Here is a 20,309-nt window from a genome sequence, read left to right on the forward strand (position 1 = left end):
GAGATTTTGTAATATATATTTGATGCGTGATTTAGTTAAATGAAGTAATTGCTGTATCTCTTAAGGAAGTTCCTTGGTATTGTTGTTTTACTGAATACTTTACTGTGTTCAGAAATAAATGATGAAGCTGCTAAATAGTAATTACGCCTTCACAGCCCCAAGCAATTTCCACTCGACAGTTTATGCTGGTGTTTAAAATCCTCCTCTACCACACTGACGAGAAACAGCACCCAATTAGTGGCATGTAAAATGGGGACTATAGACTGTACTGTGTGAGAAGTAATACAGAAATATCAGCTAATCAAGTATATACTGATGAACGTTATTTCACTGGGAGTATTGAGCAGTCACAGTATTCACGTGTGACCGATTGAAAACTGCCATGATACAGATGTAAAGCATTACAAACTCATATTTACAGTAATTCCACCCCGTGTGTAGTGAATGATGTGTTTAAATCACAAATTAGCTTTTTCTAAGTTTAACTCTTTCAGTGAACGCATATTGCGGCCCAAATGTGTGGCGTAGTTTCGTGCCTGCTGTGGCTGTTGGTTTAAAGCTGATGTAAGACAAGTGTCTAGCGCAGTTGTTATATCGGTTACTGCTGCTACAATGGCAGGTTACCAAGATGTGAGTTTGAATGTGATATTATAGTCGAAGCACGACCGGTGGGACGCAGCATCTCCGAGGTAGCGATGAAATGGGGATTTTCAAGTACGAAAATTTCACGAGCATAGCGTGAATATCAGAAATCCGGTAAAACATCAAATCTCCGACATCGCTGTGGCTGGGGAAAGATTCTGCAAGAACGAGACCAACGACGAATGAAGAAAACCGTTCAACGTGACAGAAGTGCAACCCTAGGGCAAACTGCTACAGATTCCCATGTTGGACCATCAACAAGCGTCAGTGTGCGAACCAATCAACGAAACATCATCAGTATGTGTTTTCGGATCCCAATGCCCACTCGTGTACCCTTTAAGACTGCACGACAAAAAGCTTTACGCTTCACCTAGGCCCGTCAACACAGAAATTGGACTGTTGATTACTGGGAACATGTTGTCTAGTCGTGCGGACCCTGCATGTAAGTAGGGGACTGTTCAAGCTAATGTAGCCTCTGTATCGGTGTGGGGCATGTGCAGTTGGAGTGACATGGGACCCCTGATACTTCTAAATACGACTCTGACAGGTAACATTTACGTAAGCATTCTGTCTGGTCACCTGGATCCATTCATGTCCATTGTGCATTCCCAGAGACTTGGGCAGTTTCAGAAGGACATTGAGATACCCCAAACGTCTATAATTGCTACATATTGCCTCCAGAAACACTCTTCTGACTTTAAACACTTCCACTTGACCATATCTGGGATGCTTTTCAACTTGTCATTCAGAAGAGATCGCAACCCCCTTGAACTCAGACGGGTTTATGGATAGCTCCTTACAGGATCCATGACGTCAATTTCCTCCAGCGGTACTTCAGACATTAGTCGAGTCCATGCCACGTCGTGTTACGGCACTTCTGCGTGCTATCGTGGGCCCTGCACGATATTAGGCAGGTGGTCCAGTTTCTTTGGCTCTTCAGTGGAGGTAAATGCCGTAACTAGACAGCCGTCGTGCTGCTTGAGCCAACAGCATCCTCTCTTAGCCTGGCACTTGTATGCCTACGTCCTGAGTTGGTGGCTACCCATGCCGCTGCCTAGTACTGCAGCAAATACTTCTAAGCGACAGCTGAGTTGTGGAGGCCATTATAAACCAGCCTCCCAGCTCGGTACCAGGCTGCACAAAACATTCCGGAACTTTGTCCACAAAACTAGTTTACACTTACCGTTCACTTATTGTACACGGTTTTCTTTGACGTACTCTCCTCCACAATTGATACATGGCTCTCAACGCCGCTTCCATTTCCGGAAGCAGTCTTGGTACGCCTCTTGCTGGACCGCGTGAATTTCCGTCCTCGAATTTTCTTTAACCTCATCTATCGTTGCAAATATTCATGCTTTCAACGGAATTTTTAACTCTGTAAATAAAAACATGTCGCCAGGGGACAGGTCTGGAGATAACGGAGGGTGAGGCAGCTCTGTGATTCCGTTTTTTTTTTGGAATAGTCACGGACCAACAGGGATGAATATACGGGTGCATTATCACCATGCATGAGCAATAAACTCTCTCGCCACAATTCAGGTAGTTTCCTTCTCACATTTTCTCGCAGGCGTCGCAACAGGTCCCGACTGAACTATCGATTAACAGTTTGCCCATGTGGGAGGAATTTATGGTAAATTAATCTTCCAAAGTCAAAGAAAAATGTCAGCATGTCTTTGACATTTGATCTGTCCTGACGAACTTGCTTATTCTTGGAAAACCTTTTCCGACCCATTCTGAAGATTGAACCTTGGTCTTAGACCCATGCCTCGTCACCACTTATGATTCTCTTATGGAATATTTCATTCCCATTTGTGCCATCCAAAGGCTCTTCACAGACTGCGAGGCGAGGGTCTTTCTGGCCTTGACTCATGAGCCGTGGCACGGACTAGGTGGCCACACGATGTATCCAGATATAATGGGTCAGGACTCAAAACTGAAATATTGCTATATGTCTGCAATCTGAACGAGTTCATCATTAACTGTCGTCTGGCCATTTTTAAACCGTGTGAACCATTTGTAACTGCGAGTACGGCTTAAGCAACCATCACCGTGGTTTCTTGCATCACTTGGTGTGTTTTTCTCGAACTTCGCGCAAAGTTTAATGCAGACGCGTTGCTCTTCTAACTCTGCCATCTCGAAATTCGCAAAATGTGCGACACAACGCTCTACTAAATGCAGCACTGAACAATAACTAACGGACATACAACAATGAAACTTCCGGCAATTAGGGGTAAGGCGGGTATTATGGGGCATTTAAGTATTGTCTTTGACATTTGATCTGTCCTGACGAGCTTGTTTATTCTTGGAAAACCTTTTCCGACCCCCCATGAACCATGGACCTTGCCGTTGGTGGGGAGGCTTGCGTACCTCAGCGATACAGATAGCCGTACCGTAGGTGCAACCACAACGGAGGGGTATCTGTTGAGAGGCCAGACAAATGCGTGGTTCCTGAAGAGGGGCAGCAGCCTTTTCAGTAGTTGCAGGGGCAACAGTCTGGATGATTGACTGATCTGGCCTTGTAACACTAACCAAAACGGCCATGCTGTGCTGGTACTGCGAACGGTTGAGAGCAAGGGGAAACTTCAACCGTAATTTTTTCCGAGGGCATGCAGCCTTACTGTATGTTTAATGAAGATGGCGTCCTCTTGGGTAAAGTATTCCGGAGGTAAAATAGTCCCCCATTCGGATCTCCAGGCGGGGACTACTTAGGAGGACGTCGTTATCAGGGGAAAGAAAACTGGCGTTCTACGGATCGGAGCGTGGAATGTCAGATTCCTTAATCGGGCAGGTAGGTTAGAAAATTTAAAAAGGGAAATGGATAGGTTAAAGTTAGATATAGTGGGAATTAGTGAAGTTCGGTGGCAGGAGGAACAAGACTTTTGGTCAGCCGAATACAAGGTTATAAATACAAAGTCAAATAGGGGTAATACAGGAGTAGCTTTAATAATGAATAAAAAATAGGAATGCGGGTAAGCTACTACAAACAGGATAGTGAACGCATTATTGTGGCCAAGATAGACACGAAGCCCATGCCTGCTACAGTAGTACAAGTTTATATGCCAACTAACTCTGCAGATGACGAAGAAATTGAAGAAATGTATGATGAAAGAAAAGAAATTATTCAGATAGTGAAGGGAGACGAAAATTTAATAGTCATGGGTGACTGGAATTCGGTAGTAGGAAAAGGGAGAGAAGGAAACATAGTAGATTATAGGGTTGGAGGTAAGAAATGAAAGAGGAAACTGCCTGGTAGAATTTAGCACAGAGCACAACTTAATCATTGCTAACACTTGCTTCAAGAATCATAAAAGAAGGTTGTATACATGGAAGAAGCCTGGAGGTACTGGCAGATTTCAGATAGATTATATAATGGTAAGACAGAGATTTAGGAACCAGGTTTTAAATTGTAAGACATTTCCAGGAGCAGATGTGCAGTCTGAGCACAATATATTGGTTATGAACTGTAGATTGAAATTGAACAAACTACAAAAAGGTGGGAATTTAATGAGATGGGACCTGGACAGACTGAAAGAGCCAGAGGTTGTAGAGAGTTTCAGGGAGAGCGTACGGGAAGAAATGGCAGGAATGGGGGAAAGAAATACAGTAGAAGAAGAATGGGTAGCTCTGAGGGAGGAAGTAGTGAAGGCAGCCGAGGATCAAGTCGGTAAAAAGACGAGGGCTAGTAGAAATCCTTGGGTAACAGAAGAAATATTGAATTTAATTGATGAAAGGAGAAAATATAAAAACGCAGTAAGTGAAGCAGGCAAAAAGGAATACAAACGTTTCGAAAATGAGATCGATAGGAAGTGCAAAATGGCTAAGCAGGGGCGGCTAGAGGATAAATGTGAGGATGTAGAGGCTTATCTCACTAGGGATAAGATAGATACTGCCAACAGGAAAGTTAAAGAGACCTTTGGAGAAAAGAGAACCACTTGTATGAATATCAAGAGCTCAGATGGAAACCCAGTTCTAAGCAAAGAAGGGAAAGCAGAAAGGTGGAAGGAGGGTCTATACAAGGGCGATGTACTTGAGGACAATATTATCGAAATGCAAGAGGATGTAGATGAAGATGAAATGGGAAATATGACACTGCGTGAAGAGTTTGACAGAGCACTGAAAGACCTAAGTCGAAACAAGGCCCCGGGAGTAGACAACATTTCATTAAAACTACTGACGGCCTTGGGAGAGCCAGTCCTGACAAAACTCTGCCATCTGGTGAGCAAGATATATGAAACAGGCGAAATACCCTCAGACTTAAAGAAGAATATAATAATTCCAATCCCGAAGAAAGCAGGTGTTGACAGATGTGAAAATTACCGAACTATCAGTTTAATAAGTCACGGCTGCAAAATACTAACACGAACTCTTTACAGACGAATGGAAAAACTAGTAGAAGCCGACCTTGGGGAAGATCAGTTTGGATTCCGTAGAAATATTGGAACACGTGAGGCAATACTGACCCTACGGCTTATCTTAGAGGCTAGATTAAGGAAACGCAAACCTACGTTTCTAGCATTTGTATAGAGAAAGCTTTTGACAATGTTGACTGGAATACTCTCTTTCAAATTCTGAAGGTGGCAGGGGTAAAATATAGGGAGAAAAAGGCTATTTACAATTTGTATAGAAACCAAATGGCAGTTATAAGAGTTGAGGGGCATGAAAGGGAAGCAGTTGTTGGGAAAGGAGTGAGATAGGGTTGTAGCCTCTCCCCGATGTTATTCAATCTGTACATTGAGCCAGCGGTGAAGGAAACAAAAGAAAAATTCGGAGGAGGTTTTAAAATCCATGGAGAAGAAAGAGGAACTTTGAGGTTCGCCGATGACATTGTAATTCTGTCAGAGACAGCAAAGGATTTGGAAGAGCAGTTAACGGAATGGATGGTGTCCTGAAGGGAGTAAATAAGATGAACATCAACAAGAGCAAAACGAGGATAATGGAATTTAGTCGAATTAAGTCGGGTGTAGTTGAGGGTATTGAATTAGGAAATGAGACACTTAAAGTAGTAAAGGAGTTTTGCTATTTGGGGAGCAAAATAACTGATGATGGTCGAAGTAAAAAGGATATAAAATGTAGACTGGCAATGGGAAGGAAAGCGTTTCTGAAGAAGAGAAATTTGTTAACATCGAGTATTGATTTAAATGTCAGGAAATCGTTTCTGAAAGTATTTGTATGGAGTGTAGCCATGTATGGAAGTGAAACATGGACGATAAATAGTTTAGACAAGAGGAGAACAGAAGCTTTTGAAATGTGGTGCTACAGACGAATGCTGAAGATTAGATGGTAGATCACATAACTAATGAGGAGGTGTTGAATAGGATTGGGGAGAAGAGAAGTTTGTGGCACAACTTGACTAGACGAAGGGATCGGTTGGTAGGACATGTTCTGAGGCATCAAGGGATCACCAATTTAGTTTTGGAGGGCAGCGTGGAGGTAAAAATCGTAGAGGGAGACCAAGAGATGAATACACCAAGCAGATTCAGAAGGATGTAGGTTGCAGTAGGTACTGGGAGATGAAGAAGCTTGCACAGGATAGAGTAGCATGGAGAGCTGCATCAAACCAGTCTTAGGACTGAAGACCACAACAACAACAACAACACGTATTTTTACAGAGATTCTACACGTGGAAAGAACACTGCGACAGTTGACAAATGTCATACAAAAATTTACAGAGTCATTATATGGACCGTCGGCAGACATCATATAAAGACACAAGGAAGCAAAGTATAATAGTAAAACATAAATAACACATTAGGGATTGTTGTGTGTACTACAATAGTCTATTTTTTATATGTTCACATGTGATGTTTTAACTGCAAGTTCATGGCACCAACATTGTGTGTGTGTGTGTGTGTGTGTGTGTGTGTGTGTGTGTGTGTGTGTGTGTGTATGTGTGTGCGTTTTGCTAACGTATTTTAGATGAATAAATACTACAATACACACCACTCACATAAATTTATGGTTAAATGCATTTGAAAGTCTCGCAGAAAACCTAAAGGTTCAAATAGTTTTGAGCCTGTCAATGTAAAATGTGGCTTCTTAGAATGTGAATGACATCATAGATGAGATGGGTGAGTTGTTACGTGATAGATAACGGAGTGCATGTCTACTGATACAGGTACTAGAGACGTGCAGATTCTTGCTCATTTGCACTGACTATGGTCAATGGTGCCCCAGATTGATGGTGATAATATTACTGTATCTCTATTTATTTTATTCCTGAGTGTCCTGTGTTCAAGTATTCCTTTTATTCCATAACATATTTTAACATCCTTCTTTCTTCGACCAATTAAAGTATTTCTGTGGTCACCTAAGGTTTCTTTCCAGTTATCTTCCTTGTATTTGACTTTGCGTGACTGGTGACTGCTCCTTTCAGAGTGTTTATTTATCTCCAACTGAACATCCTGTTGCAGTGCTCATTATCACAGTAACTACAGCCTTAGGCTTCTGCACCACGTTATTACCGTGATTCTTCTTGAATATTCTCTTATACGTCAGTCTACTCTTCATATTATTATTATGGTGAATAAAGGAAAATTACGAATATAGAGTAACTTCAACATCAACATAAAATTATGTAACATGAATCAGATTTATCATCAACAGAAAATTCTAGTAAAGTAAATACGCTGTTCAAAAGCACAGACACAGGAAGATTCCAGCTAGATTATTTTATCGGCGGACAGAATGCCATAGACCCCGATAATTCTTACCAGAAGATCCGATTCAGTCTCCTACACAAGACTATTCACACAGTTTCCGAACAGAAACCAAGTGTGATCTGATGAAGTGAATGTGATAGCCACAAAGAAATGAGCTTTTCTTATACACGGTGGTCCATTGATAGTGCCGGGCCAAAAATCTCACGAAATAAGCATCAAACGAAAAAACTACAAAGATCGAAATTCGTCTAGCTTGAAGGGGGAAACCAGATGGCGCTATGGTTGGCCCGCTAGATGGCGCTGCCATAGGTCAAATGGATATCAACAGCGTTTTTTAGTATGTCTCACAATTTTAGACGAACAACTGGTAGCAGGTAGGTTTTTTAAATTAAAATATAGAACGTTGGTACGTTTTAATATTTAATTTCAGTTGTTCCAATGTGATACATGTGCTTTTGTGAACTTACCATTTATGAGAACGCATGGTGTTATAGCGTGATTATCTGTAAATACCACATTAATGCAATAAATGCTCAAAATGATGTCCGTCATCCTCAATGCATTTGGCAATACGTGTAACGACAGACAGTGACAATTGCATTTCGATTGCTCTACCAATGTTTCGCTTACTACCATGTTTTCATATATATGTGAGACGGGTAATATGGGTCATGCGACATTCGGGTGGTATGGGCAACGGAACCCATTTCCACTCCTTTTTTTTTGGGTACTCTGCCAGCATTTAAGAAAAAAAACCTCAGCTTGCTTCCCATGCAAAATCTACAATAACTTCTAGAGAGACCACCACTTCCTCCAATGCGCTACACCCAAGCGAACATTCCGAATTTGCAAGTGTTTTAAGAGAGATGTCGGCTTTCCCCTCCTGCAGCGAAAAGAGGTTGACATAACGGAAAAGAATAGCTGACCGAAGCGAAATATTGACTTCATCTCCAATAAAAAATATGCTGACAGACAAGAAAGATTTAGAAGAGCAAAAGCAAGAAGCACAACATGAAAAGAGACAAATGAAATTTTCAAAACAAGAACAAACGATGATCAATAAGAAGAAGGCAAATGAATAGCTAAAAATTTTTCGTAATGACAGTTCTACACCACGCACTTATGAAGGCGTTGTATATGTAAAATGTATTGTGTTTGGAAAAAGCTATGAGGAAAATTAGATTCAGTGCAACCAGTGAGAAGCTGGGCACATGAGCTCTGTGCGGTCATTGACGACTTACTTTTTTTGTTTTGTGATCTTTGTAAGCTAAATAAATCATAGGGTATTCAATGATATACTTTGGATATCATAGGGTAATCAGTGTTATATATTTCGTATAATGCTAAACAATAAGACTTTTATTCAAAACATATTTTTAATTTATAAAAATAATCATATTGGTGTGGCCCATACTACCCGCTAATTTTTAAAATGCCCAAAATGCAAGGTTTATGCTGATTACATTTTGTGTTATGTTCCCTTCATATATTGTTAAAGATGTTTTTATTACTTTAGGAAAGAAGTCGAAAACATGATTTTTTGCTCATAACTGACTTAAGCTACAAGTATATTATGTATTTTATATTTTTACTTGTTGTTGTTGTTGTTGTTGTGGTCTTCAGTCCTGAGACTAGTTTAATGCAGCTCTCCATGCTACTCTATCCTGTGCAAGCTTCTTCATCTCCCAGTACCTACTGCAACCTACATCCTTCTGAATCTGCTTGGTGTATTCATCTCTTGGTCTCCCTCTACGATTTTTACCCTCCACGTTGCCCTCCAATACTAAATTGGTGATCCCTTGATGCCTCAGAACATGTCCTACGAACCGATCCCTTCTTCTAGTCAAGTTGTGCCACAAGCTTCTCTTCTCCCCAATCCTATTCAACACCTCCTCATTAGTTATGTGATCTACCCATCTAATCTTCAGCATTCTTCTGTAGCACCACATTTCGAAAGCTTCTATTCTCTTCTTGTCTAAACTGTTTATCGTCCATGTTTCACTTCCATACATGGTTACACTCCATACAAAGACTTTCAGAAACGGCTTCCTGGCACTTAAATCTATACTCGATGTTAACAAATTTCTCTTCTTCAGAAACGCTTTCCTTCCCATTGCCAGTCTACATTTTATATCCTCTCTACTTCGACCATCATCAGTTATTTTGTTCCCCAAATAGCAAAACTTCTTTACCACTTTAAGTGTCTCATTTCCTAATCTAATTCCCTCAGCATCACCCGACTTAATTCGACTACATTCCATTATCCTCGTTTTGCTTTTGTTGATGTTCATCTTATATCCTCCTTTCAAGACACTATCCATTCCGTTCAACTTAGTATTTTGCAGCCGTGACTTATTAAATTGATAGTTCGGTAATTTTCACATCTGTTAGCACCTGCTTTCTTTGGGATTGGGATTATTATATTCTTCTTTAAGTCTGAGGGTATTTCGTCTGTCTCATACATCTTGCTCACCAGATGGTAGAGTTTGTCAGGATTGGCTCTCCCAAGGCCGTCAGTAGATCTAATGGAATGTTGTCTACTCCCGGGGCCTTGTTTCGACTCAGGTCTTTCAGTGCTCTGTCGAACTCTTCACGCAGTATCATATCTCCCATTTCATCTTCATCTACATCCTCTTCCATTTCCGTAATATTCTCCTCAAGTACATCGCCCTTGTATAGACCCTGTATATACTCCTTCCACCTTTCTGCTTTCCCTTCTTTGCTTAGAACTGGGTTTCCATCTGAGCTCTTGATATTCATGCAAGTGGTTCTCATTTCTCCAAAGGTCTCTTTAAATTTCCTGTAGGCAGTATCTATCTTACCCCTAGTGAGATAAGCCTCTACATCCTTACATTTATCCTCTAGCCATCCCTGCTTAGCCAGTTTGCACTTCCTGTCGATCTCATTTTTTGAGACATTTATATTCCTTTTTGCCTGCTTCATTTACTGCATTTTTATATTTTCTCCTTTCATCAATTAAATTCAATATTTCTTCTGTTACCCAAGGATTTCTACTAGCCCTCGTCTTTTTACCTACTTGATCCTCGGCTGCCTTCACGACTTCATCCCTCAGAGCTACCCATTCTTCTTCCACTGTATTTCTTTCCCCCATACCTGCCATTTGTTCCTGTACGCTCTCCCTGAATCTCTGTACAACCTCTGGTTTAGTGAGTTTATCCAAGACCCATCTCCTTAAATTCCCACCTTTTTGCAGTTTCTTCAGTTTTAAACTACAGTTCATAACCAATAGATTTTGGTCAGAGTCCACATCTGCCCCTGGAAATGTCTTAGAATTTAAAACCTGGTTCCTAAATCTCTGTCTTACCATTATATAATCTATCTGATACCTTTTAGTATCTCATACGTGAGCAATGCAAAATATGAAAAATTTGCGTAGAGTTTCACAGTATTCTTGTCCACATATATCCGTTAAACTGGTGCCTAAGAAAAGATTATTAACACTGAGATTAAGTTCCCAGTGCTACTACAATGCTTAAATAGCTACAAAAACATGTGCTTGAGAAATAACGTGCTAAAAAGGCAGCTAACGCTTCAGGTCAGCGCTAAATGAGATGATGTAGCAAAACTAACATGACAACGCTTGTAGCTGCAGGAAACACATGTTTGCTAAAATACTATGCTACGTAGGCACGTACATACGCAAATAGATATTCCGAATTACTGTGAGCTGCTGAAAGAATGCAATTAATCCCATATTCATGGGTTTGTTTGTAAATAACTTTTCTGCTACGATTCACGATTTCTTTGCAATTATATTTTACACAATGCTTTTCGGGAAATGATTCCTATTTTCAGGTGTGTTTCACTTTCTAATGTGACATTTTTACGTAATGTTTACGATCTGTGAGGTTCTGCTTTGTTTAGTTAGCTTTAAATTTTCTTGTGGTTAATTTGTGCATAGTCTCACACATGTTAAACTTGACTCACAACTTTCAGTGCGCTGGAAGTTGTGAGTGATATTTACAGAAGAAATAAGTGATGACAGTAGTGCCAAGTGTGTTCTGTACACGGAATCTTACATATTTTAAGAGAAATGATACAATTTTGCTGAGCGTCGAATCTCGAATTTTGATTAGCAACCATGGATTTGTAATTAAACTTGCATATTTCAATAAGTTACCTTTGCGCGATCGCGCGCGCACGTGTGTGTGTGTATAATGTGTGCGTGCGTGCGTGCGTGTGTGCGTGTGTGTGTGTGTGTGTCCATTTTTTATTCTAAATCGTTATTTATTTTGCTGAATTATTGTATTTCTATAGCAAATATTATATTTTCTCCTTCATCTCTTTCTTGTTACACCACGATCTTTCGCTGTGTTGTGTGGTATGTAAAAATTTCCTATTATGAAGTTCTCCTTAGGTATTACTAAATTGTTTAGTTTAAGACTTACATCAAAACCCCTTCTTCTCTCCTTACTAAAATTATGTCTGGTCAGTTCGTTTGTAAGTGTGTAAGATGTTTGTTTTTACACCATCTACTTTGATTACATGTTTTGCATTATTTAATGATTGGTTATCGGATATGAAAGCATTTTATTTCCAAACGGATATATTGTAACCTTCTGTGACAGTTATTTTTGCACATATTCTTTTTCAACATATCTTATTCAACTGTAATAAGAGAAATAATTTCTGATCAGTACCATCGATTATTTTTTTATAGTTTAGATTATGCATTATCTTCTTTCCCCATAAACTGATGGTTACAAATGGTGTAAACTTACTGAAACACTTGTAAAAAACATGACTTGACGAGAGTTCGTCCCTATCAACCACCAATAACGCAGTATTAAAAGTACCAGCAACTTTTATGTAATACCTGGAGACGCCATTTAACACTTGACAAGCGTGATAGAACAGTTTCGGTATGGAAACATTTAACTTGAGCGACCATTGTGCCTTACACTAGATGTGGACGGAAAACTGGAATTAATTGCATTCTTCCAGTAGTTGGCAGTAACTCCATCTGCCCAATTGTTTGTGTGCTTTTTTGCTCAGCGTCGTACTTTAGTCAACATGAGTTTTTTGCATTTATAAACTTGGTCAGGTTGGTCAGGTTAGTTTTGCTACAGCCTTCATTTAGGCGTAACATGACGTGTCAATGGCCTGTTTAGCATATTATTTTTTACCCACATTTGTTCTGTAACCATTTAGTCTTGGAAACAGCATGGGGCATTTCATATAAGACTTCATAATCACGTTTTAGGCCCAAATTAGAGGAATACGTGTGCGTGCATGTGCGCATATGTGGTTTTGTTTGTTTGTGTGTGTGTGTGTGTGTGATGCTATCGTATTTTAGATGGGGGAAACTGAAAGATTAACTCCTTAGGTAATTTTTTTGATAGATGCTTCTGAACACAATGTAAAGTAAATTCGGATCATCTGGATTCATTAGAGCATAGACGAAGTGGCTGCTCTGCACTAAAATGCTATTGTGTGTCTCATTTTAATGGCCTATAAACAACTGGAATGGGATGCCTATTTTGTTTCAGTGGCCGCCACTGTTTCAAGAAATAAGGTGTGGTTGCTTGCTGTTTGAATGTCATAACAGATAAGGGTGGCATAGCTTGTCACTTGAAAGATGATGGGGGCTCTGCGGTGTGACATGATGGGTAGTAGAACAACAGTGTTTCTAATCCACATTCTCTGATCAATGTCACTGTTGTTCCAGATAAATGGTAGTAACACTACCAACAAGTAACACTACTTAGGTGCCACTCGCCGATTCCGATTCTCTTCGAATATGTTGTAGTCTAGTTCAAAACATGAGATACGTATTTTTTTATCTGTTCCCATACGACCGTTGAACTGGTGAAAACCATCCCGAAGAAAATTCGGTTGTTACCTTTCTGAGCTTACGAGATATAAAAAAAAAGTTGAAACATAATTTCCATGATTTCCACTAAAAAAAATGTTTAAACATAATTTCCATGATTTCCACTGCACTTTAGCAGTATGAAATTACATCTTTAAACATTTTGATATATTTCGGAATACTCCCCACACCTCACAGTTTTTGAAACGCTAAAAGGTTTACATGTACAAATGTAATAGTCTATTTAACAGCACATTCAACCATATATGATGAAGTTACATCCCAAAGTCGCAGTAGTCTGAAATAAATTGGAAGTACCCCAATGTACCGCTATATGAACGCTCTGTACGCCATATGACGCTTGTCACACATGGTGACAGTGTTGTTTGCCGTTTCACAGTGCAACCATAAAAGACGGGCACCTGAATTGAAACGTTTCGCTCTCTATCGATTCCGGGAATAACCAACGTGGAGGTGGCGAGAGGCTATTCCTGTTTCGTTTTTTCATGGTCTTTGTTTCATTTGTTCGTTGTTTGTTTCGTTTCATTCTTTGGTTGTTTGGCTTTGGATATCACGTTTGACACATGGTTTGTTATTTTTAGTACTAAGGTTGCATTACATTATCTTCGATAGTCAGTGCAATAATGAGGGGACGTATGTTGTCCATTGCAAAGCGGTGCTGTATATACATACACATTGTAGATCACACACATCTGAATATTGCAATATTATTGCACAATTTACAGCATGTATCACAATTTTTAAAGCAATAATTAACAGGAGGGGCACCTTTATCAGCTGTTTGTGTGATGTATCCGCTGTTGAACCACGCATACCTAAACAACCTATTCAAAAATCGAGGGGACGAAAACTGATAATGAATCAAAGATTGAATTATCAGGATTTGATTCCTCAGGTGCAAATTTCTTCCATGGTCGTCTGAAAGTGTAGACATCAAGTGGCTGGATTATGACAGTCGTTCCAGCAGGAATCGTCATAAATTCTACGTCCTTGTTTCCTTAATGCATATATTTGCGATAGATCGCCAGAAAATTGTATTACGGGAAAGACCAATCTACACTAGAAATATTACAAAGGCTGCGGTAACAATGAGCATGTACGAAGCATTACTGTGGACTTATTCTCGTCACATTTATAGCGACCTGTACTGCAACCGTGGACTCTGAGGGGGTGGGTGGGGGCTGGATGGGGTGGAAGGGTAACTGTTGTGGTGGGGTGGGGGGAAAGAACGGTGACGAGCGCCCGACGCGCTCTCTCTACCAGAGACCCCTGCATACGAGCGCGCAGCCGCTTGATGTAAACACCAATACACGTCATGCGGCAGGGCGGATATGGACATCGAATCGCTTGGCGGAAACACGATAATGAGGAAGTTTTGGAAGGCCGGGCAGTAGGATAGGTAAGCATTAATGTATGCATGCACAGGTGCACGTGCTGTCATTCGGTAATCACCGCTCCCATTTCACTGCGGACGAAATTTGCAGACGGAACGTCGGATTGAAATACAATAGCGTGAACAGAGTGCAATAGATTGAACGTATAGACGTTTATTGTGAATACAGCACGATGAATCCAAAGAATGTGTTACGCCTGTAACACAAAAGCTGCGATCATCCGCAATACGATATCGACTCTGTCATTACCGACGAATAACCAGTGTGAGACGTCCTGCTAAACCAGCAGGACAGGACAGGTAGTTTAAATTGTGGAAAGGGCCAAAATAAGCGGCTGTCAGTTACACCCGAACATACATCTTTATTTACTTGACCAAACATTACAAGAACAAAGAAAACTTAAAAAAGAAAACACAGCATTAATTTTTGGAAGTTAATAACCTGCTGAATACGCCATACAATCTCATGCCTTAAGGGCAAGACCACTTTAATTTAAAATCGGCTGAAAGTCAACAACTTAGAACTCAAACCAAAATCAGAAATTTAAAAGGCAGAAGGCCTTATATTAAATCAGTTCTTTCAATTAGGCTGAAGGCCCAAACGATCAGACACTTTAAGAGCAAAACAACGTTAATTAAAAAAAAAAAATCGGCTGAAGGCCCATCTCTTTAAGGCTCAAACCAAAATTAAATTTTTAAAGGCAAAAGGCCTTACCTTAAAACAGGTCTTTAATTAGGCTCAAGGCCCAAACAATCTGACACCTTAAGAGCAAAGCAACTTTAATTTAAAAATCAGCTGAAGGCCCATCACTTACGACTCAACAAAATTAAATTTTTAAAAAGGCCACAGGCCTTTCTTAAAACAGTTCTTTAAATTAGGGTGAAGGCCAAAAAATCTTACGCCTCAAGGGCAAAACAACCTTAATTTAAAAATCGGATAGAAACCATACAAATAAAAACAACAAAACAAATAAGAAAAGACAGTACACCAAACGGCGCCCAGATTTTCCGAGGGTCGGCCTCGAATTCACACACTAACGCTCGCTTAGGTGAGACAGGTAGTTGGCCCAACCATTCTCGATCCGACGACATCCGAACCGACAGACAGTCAACGAACCCACCGACAAGATAAATTCCACTCCACCCGACCAGCACACATTTGGGGGTTCAATGGAACAACGTAGAAATTATTGGCACCCACAACCAATTATACACTGAGCTGTCAAACAACACACCGTGCTGGACAGCGACAACACGATGAGGAAAATACACTGCCTGAATTTATTTCAACGGTCAGGGTAGGTAATCGGAACGTTAACGGCCACAAGGCAGATGATTCCGCTGGTGCACTTCAATTCAAAATAACCAAGTACAGCTAAACTCCACCGGAGGGTGGCTACAATTTTCCAACTTCAGAACACACGTTGTTGCTCGCGGGAATGTCCCAACAGCCGACACCGAAATCCAAATGACACAACGTGAACAGTCGTGACTTGCTGGTAGATTCAGTCAAAACTCAACTTTCGTGTGCAGGATCGGCGAGCCACGGACCTCGTAGCAATGGGAACAGCTCCAAACACGCCGAACGTGCGTAAACTACGCGCCGCGGGGATATCCTCGCTGCTCCACGCCAACCGACCAACTGGTCGCACACAGCAAAGCCGGAAACTATAAGCGCCACGCTAAAGATACTACAAGGTGCGAATATCGATACACACCGCTGCTGCCACTCGGGGAGAGAGAGGATAACAGCATAATCACTATAACTGCGAGAGACTAAACATAGAATAGCAACAAAGGTTTAATCCAAGGGATAACATGAGCCTTCCACGGCTCACAGTATTCGTATTACATTTAGCGAATGTGATTAAACAGTCAATCAACACCGACGTATTTGTCGATATTTGTAGTATTTTGGCTTATGATGACGAAAGTATATTTTCTCAGGCTGCCGCAGTACCGAGAGAATTATGAGTATGCTGTGGAGGACAGTAAGAAGAGTAAAATGGTGATAGATTTGGAATATAAAAAAGGCAGTAACGTTTTGGCGTGGAATTTGAGTTCAAAAACAGTCCAATCTAATTTCAGAAAAGGTAAGGATACAAAATCACTAAGGGGATTGGAAAAACAAGTCACTGAAGGTGGGACACGAAGCGACAAATTACTACAGATTTACAAATATGTATTGGAACAATTGTAGAAGGCATGCGATAAATCACTACTTATTCATGACTTTGACCTGAAACGATAGGCTTTGTGGAAGAAAGATGAAGTTAATTTGTCGTACCACCTATTCACGGCATCTAAAAAATAGGTTTACCATATTAAAGAATGGCATAGTATTATTTCCAGGAGGATTAATAAATTTGTTACTCAAAAACAATTAACCAATAAGTAACAATTAGTAGAACAAACTAATGTAGTTGTGGCAAACGTAAAATTGAATATCGAATCATTAGGAGAGGACAAAGTTTGTAATTCGGACCACTCTGGATTTAATCTGGAGACAAATGCAGGTCGTTCCCTATCCTTTAAAGGCATACTAGAAATTGAATATCTCACCCAATCGCTGGATTCGTTGACCCATAGCTACTTGATAAAACCAACTCAATCTGCAAGTGGTGTTTTAAAATCTCCTTTGCTCATAAGCCTGAAGGAAACAGGTGGGTAGCTTAGACTCATTGTTCAAGAAATTATGTGCTATACCGATAATATTATTGCATTTACTTCAACATCTGGTAAATTAACATCATATCAAACTATTAAATGCTTTAAAAATGTTGAACGATCTCTTCTGTGTTTGGATTCATAGACAGGACTAACGTCAAATAAATTTAACAACATAAACAAAGGTAATAAGGACGTAAAAATTATGACGATCCCTGCCGGAACAATCGGCGTAATCATTGATGTTTACACATTCAGGATGTTGAATAATTTTCTGAAACAATTCTCTGACGTAATCCTACTACACGTCTTTAATGTAAATTTTCATCTGAGGAATAACACTATGAAAATTCAATCTTTGATTCATAATCGGTTATTATCTCCTCTATTTGTGAATATGTTTAGGTATGCGTGGCTCCAGAGCTGAGACACCACAGAAACGCCTGATAAACGTGAACGTCTTGTTAATTGCTGCTTTAAAAATTGTGATACATGCTGTAAATTGTGCAATAGTATTGCAATGATCAGATGTGCGTGGTGCACAATGTGTATGTATATGCAGTGGATAATACAACTTTTTAGCTGTCGAATTTCCTCGTTTCCAATGGAGTAAATGTGTGCTACATATCAGATTCAACAAGTATTCCCACACTGATTGACTATGATCAGGTACAGAGAAAATTAAGTGACATTCGAATGCTGGATGTTACAGTACATTTGCTTGAAAGAACAACTGATGAAATAGTGCTCGCATCCAGTCTGCTGCTAAATTCGCAGTGACATTTAGATTTGTTTTGGACAGAAGAAACGAAAAAGCATTTATGATGAGGCTCGTGACAACGGATTACAACTGTCAATTTCGTGTACGATTAACGAGGAAACTTCAGTGTAGCTACGCTGTAGGCTCTGTAACACCCCAATTACAGAACCCATAACGAACTCTTTTTTTGTTGCAAAAAGAAATAGAAAAGTCTGTCATCCTGACAATGATGACAGCTACTGACAACAAAATTTACACTCTTGACAGTTTGATTAACAAGAATGTTATGTAAATACTAATGCTTATCATAAAGAAAGGACTGAATGTAAGAATACCATATGATACAAAACAGAAACTTTATAGAAAGAATTCAAAAAATGATTATTTACGAAGGTTAAAGTCCAGATCATAAATTGACCAAAGATGACATTTATCCTAGAAGAGAGCTGTAGCCGCATCGAGCTGTAAGTTCGCAGTGACTACAATGTAACTCGGCAATGGAGATATGAACTTCACTTCTCTCTTGTACTCTTGCAATAGCAGTACGCATGTTAAGCGCTACTAGATTGTTTTAAAACTGATCTGAAGTTTAAAAGTTTTATGGTTGGAAGCATTAGTCAGAAGTCGAACTGAAGTGAAATCATCTTTACCGTTTACACAGATAACGGGATAGTTAATGTATGTGACAGAAAAATAGCTCGTGTGATTGCTGATCAATGATGGGACTTAGCCTTCGTGATACTTAATAGTCACGAACATCAAAGGACACAGGAAGGCTCAATTATTAGACAGGAGTAGGCAACAGATAAACGCAATCACGAAGAACTTACAATTGCGCCGTGTTGACAGAAGCTATCGTCAAAGTCAAAATTGCTGATGCTTAGGAGGCAATTCCCTGAATGAAAAATCGGTGTGTGTGCTCAGTGTAGGGACAAATAATTACGAAGAACAATAAACTTTTATTCAACTTTAGTTCTTCATATCGCATACATCATTTAATGGACATTTAAAGTGTATTTGTGGAATTACCTGATACTTCGGATAACATAAAAGTGAAAAGTGATTTAGTGACAATTTAACTGTAAACATCAATAAGTTGACACCGAAATACGACGCATTCTGAACATTGCTCAAGGGTATGTTATCTCTAGAATTACGTCGTGCAGTTGTTGAATACGCGGCGTAGCGACCCCTTGACGACCGAATAATAATTAACAACTTAATATCCTCGCAAAAATCATGAGATGACATCGGCTTGGGTGATGAACTGATGATTCAAGACATATTTTCAACTTTTGAATACCCATTCTCAAACTGGGCATAAGAACTACAGCCAGCAAGTTCGCGTAAACTGAAAAGTCTGTAGCGAACATCCAAAGGGCTTTTGGTTATCATTTCAGATCAAGGGAGTCATCGCGTTATCGAGTGGTGCAGTCGCTATATTTATAAGTGGAGAAGATCAATACACATCGAACACCATTGCTTTAATCACAAGCAAGGGCGGCGCATACACTCCGGCGCGCTGCTCCATCGAGACGTTGATATCAGTTTTGAGAGACAGTATCTGAAAAATAACCAAATAGATACAGATTGGCGCTGTCGTGATCGACGGACGCCGTTCCACGTCATCTCGACTGGGTGAACCATCACCAACGAGCAGAGATTAAACGAGACCTCACTGCTCTCGTGAGTAAGTCGAACAAAACTAACGGGATTCGTGAAACGATCGGAAAGAGGAAGGACGCGCAAGACAAGTAGTAAGCTGGGAAGGGCATTATTCGAATAAATTTCTGTCGGGATAAATATTTCAATAAATAGCAAAGGTTGAAAGTACCAGTTCAGTTTTAAATTACTTCATATTCACACGACCGGTTTTGGACTGTTACAAGCCCATCCTCAGGAGTCGTAGCTGTGCTGTGGTCCCAAAGCGCCGCGTTTACCAGAAGCGGTGTGCTGCCTATGAGCGCATAACAGGGACTCCCTGAGGGTTTTCGTCCGGGCAATACCCCAGTGACCTTGGTGTAAGACGTGGAGAATCCGGGACCGCAGGGAAGATTGTACGATGACTCGAGGAGTGGCATCAGTTTCCGCACGGAGGAGCACCCCGTTGACAGCCACCAGTTGATGGCGGATGAAGAAGAAGTAGCAGAGGTCATCCTGGACGCAAGGTGGAGGAAGCGTCGGCCAGCCGTGGAGAACATAGCGGCGCCCCACGTGGAGGTGCGGATCTGTGGTCGTCGCTGCGGCCAACCTCTCAGCTGTGACTGGGAATGCAGACAACGCATCTTTTATGTCGTCATCGACCTGGAAAATTAGGAGGTCCGACGAATCGAA

The 20,309-nt window shown here is 40.4% G+C and overlaps 1 protein-coding gene across 1 annotated transcript in view; it reads right to left on the bottom strand.

The window, feature by feature from the left end:
• The window catches only part of LOC126234651 (suppressor of lurcher protein 1-like), a 652,665-nt gene that overhangs the window by 455,878 nt on the left and 176,478 nt on the right, over nt 1–20,309 (bottom strand). The gene's annotated exons all lie outside the window — the stretch shown is intronic.

This window comes from Schistocerca nitens, chromosome 2, assembly GCF_023898315.1.
Source record: "Schistocerca nitens isolate TAMUIC-IGC-003100 chromosome 2, iqSchNite1.1, whole genome shotgun sequence".
Classification (NCBI taxonomy): domain Eukaryota; kingdom Metazoa; phylum Arthropoda; class Insecta; order Orthoptera; family Acrididae; genus Schistocerca; species Schistocerca nitens.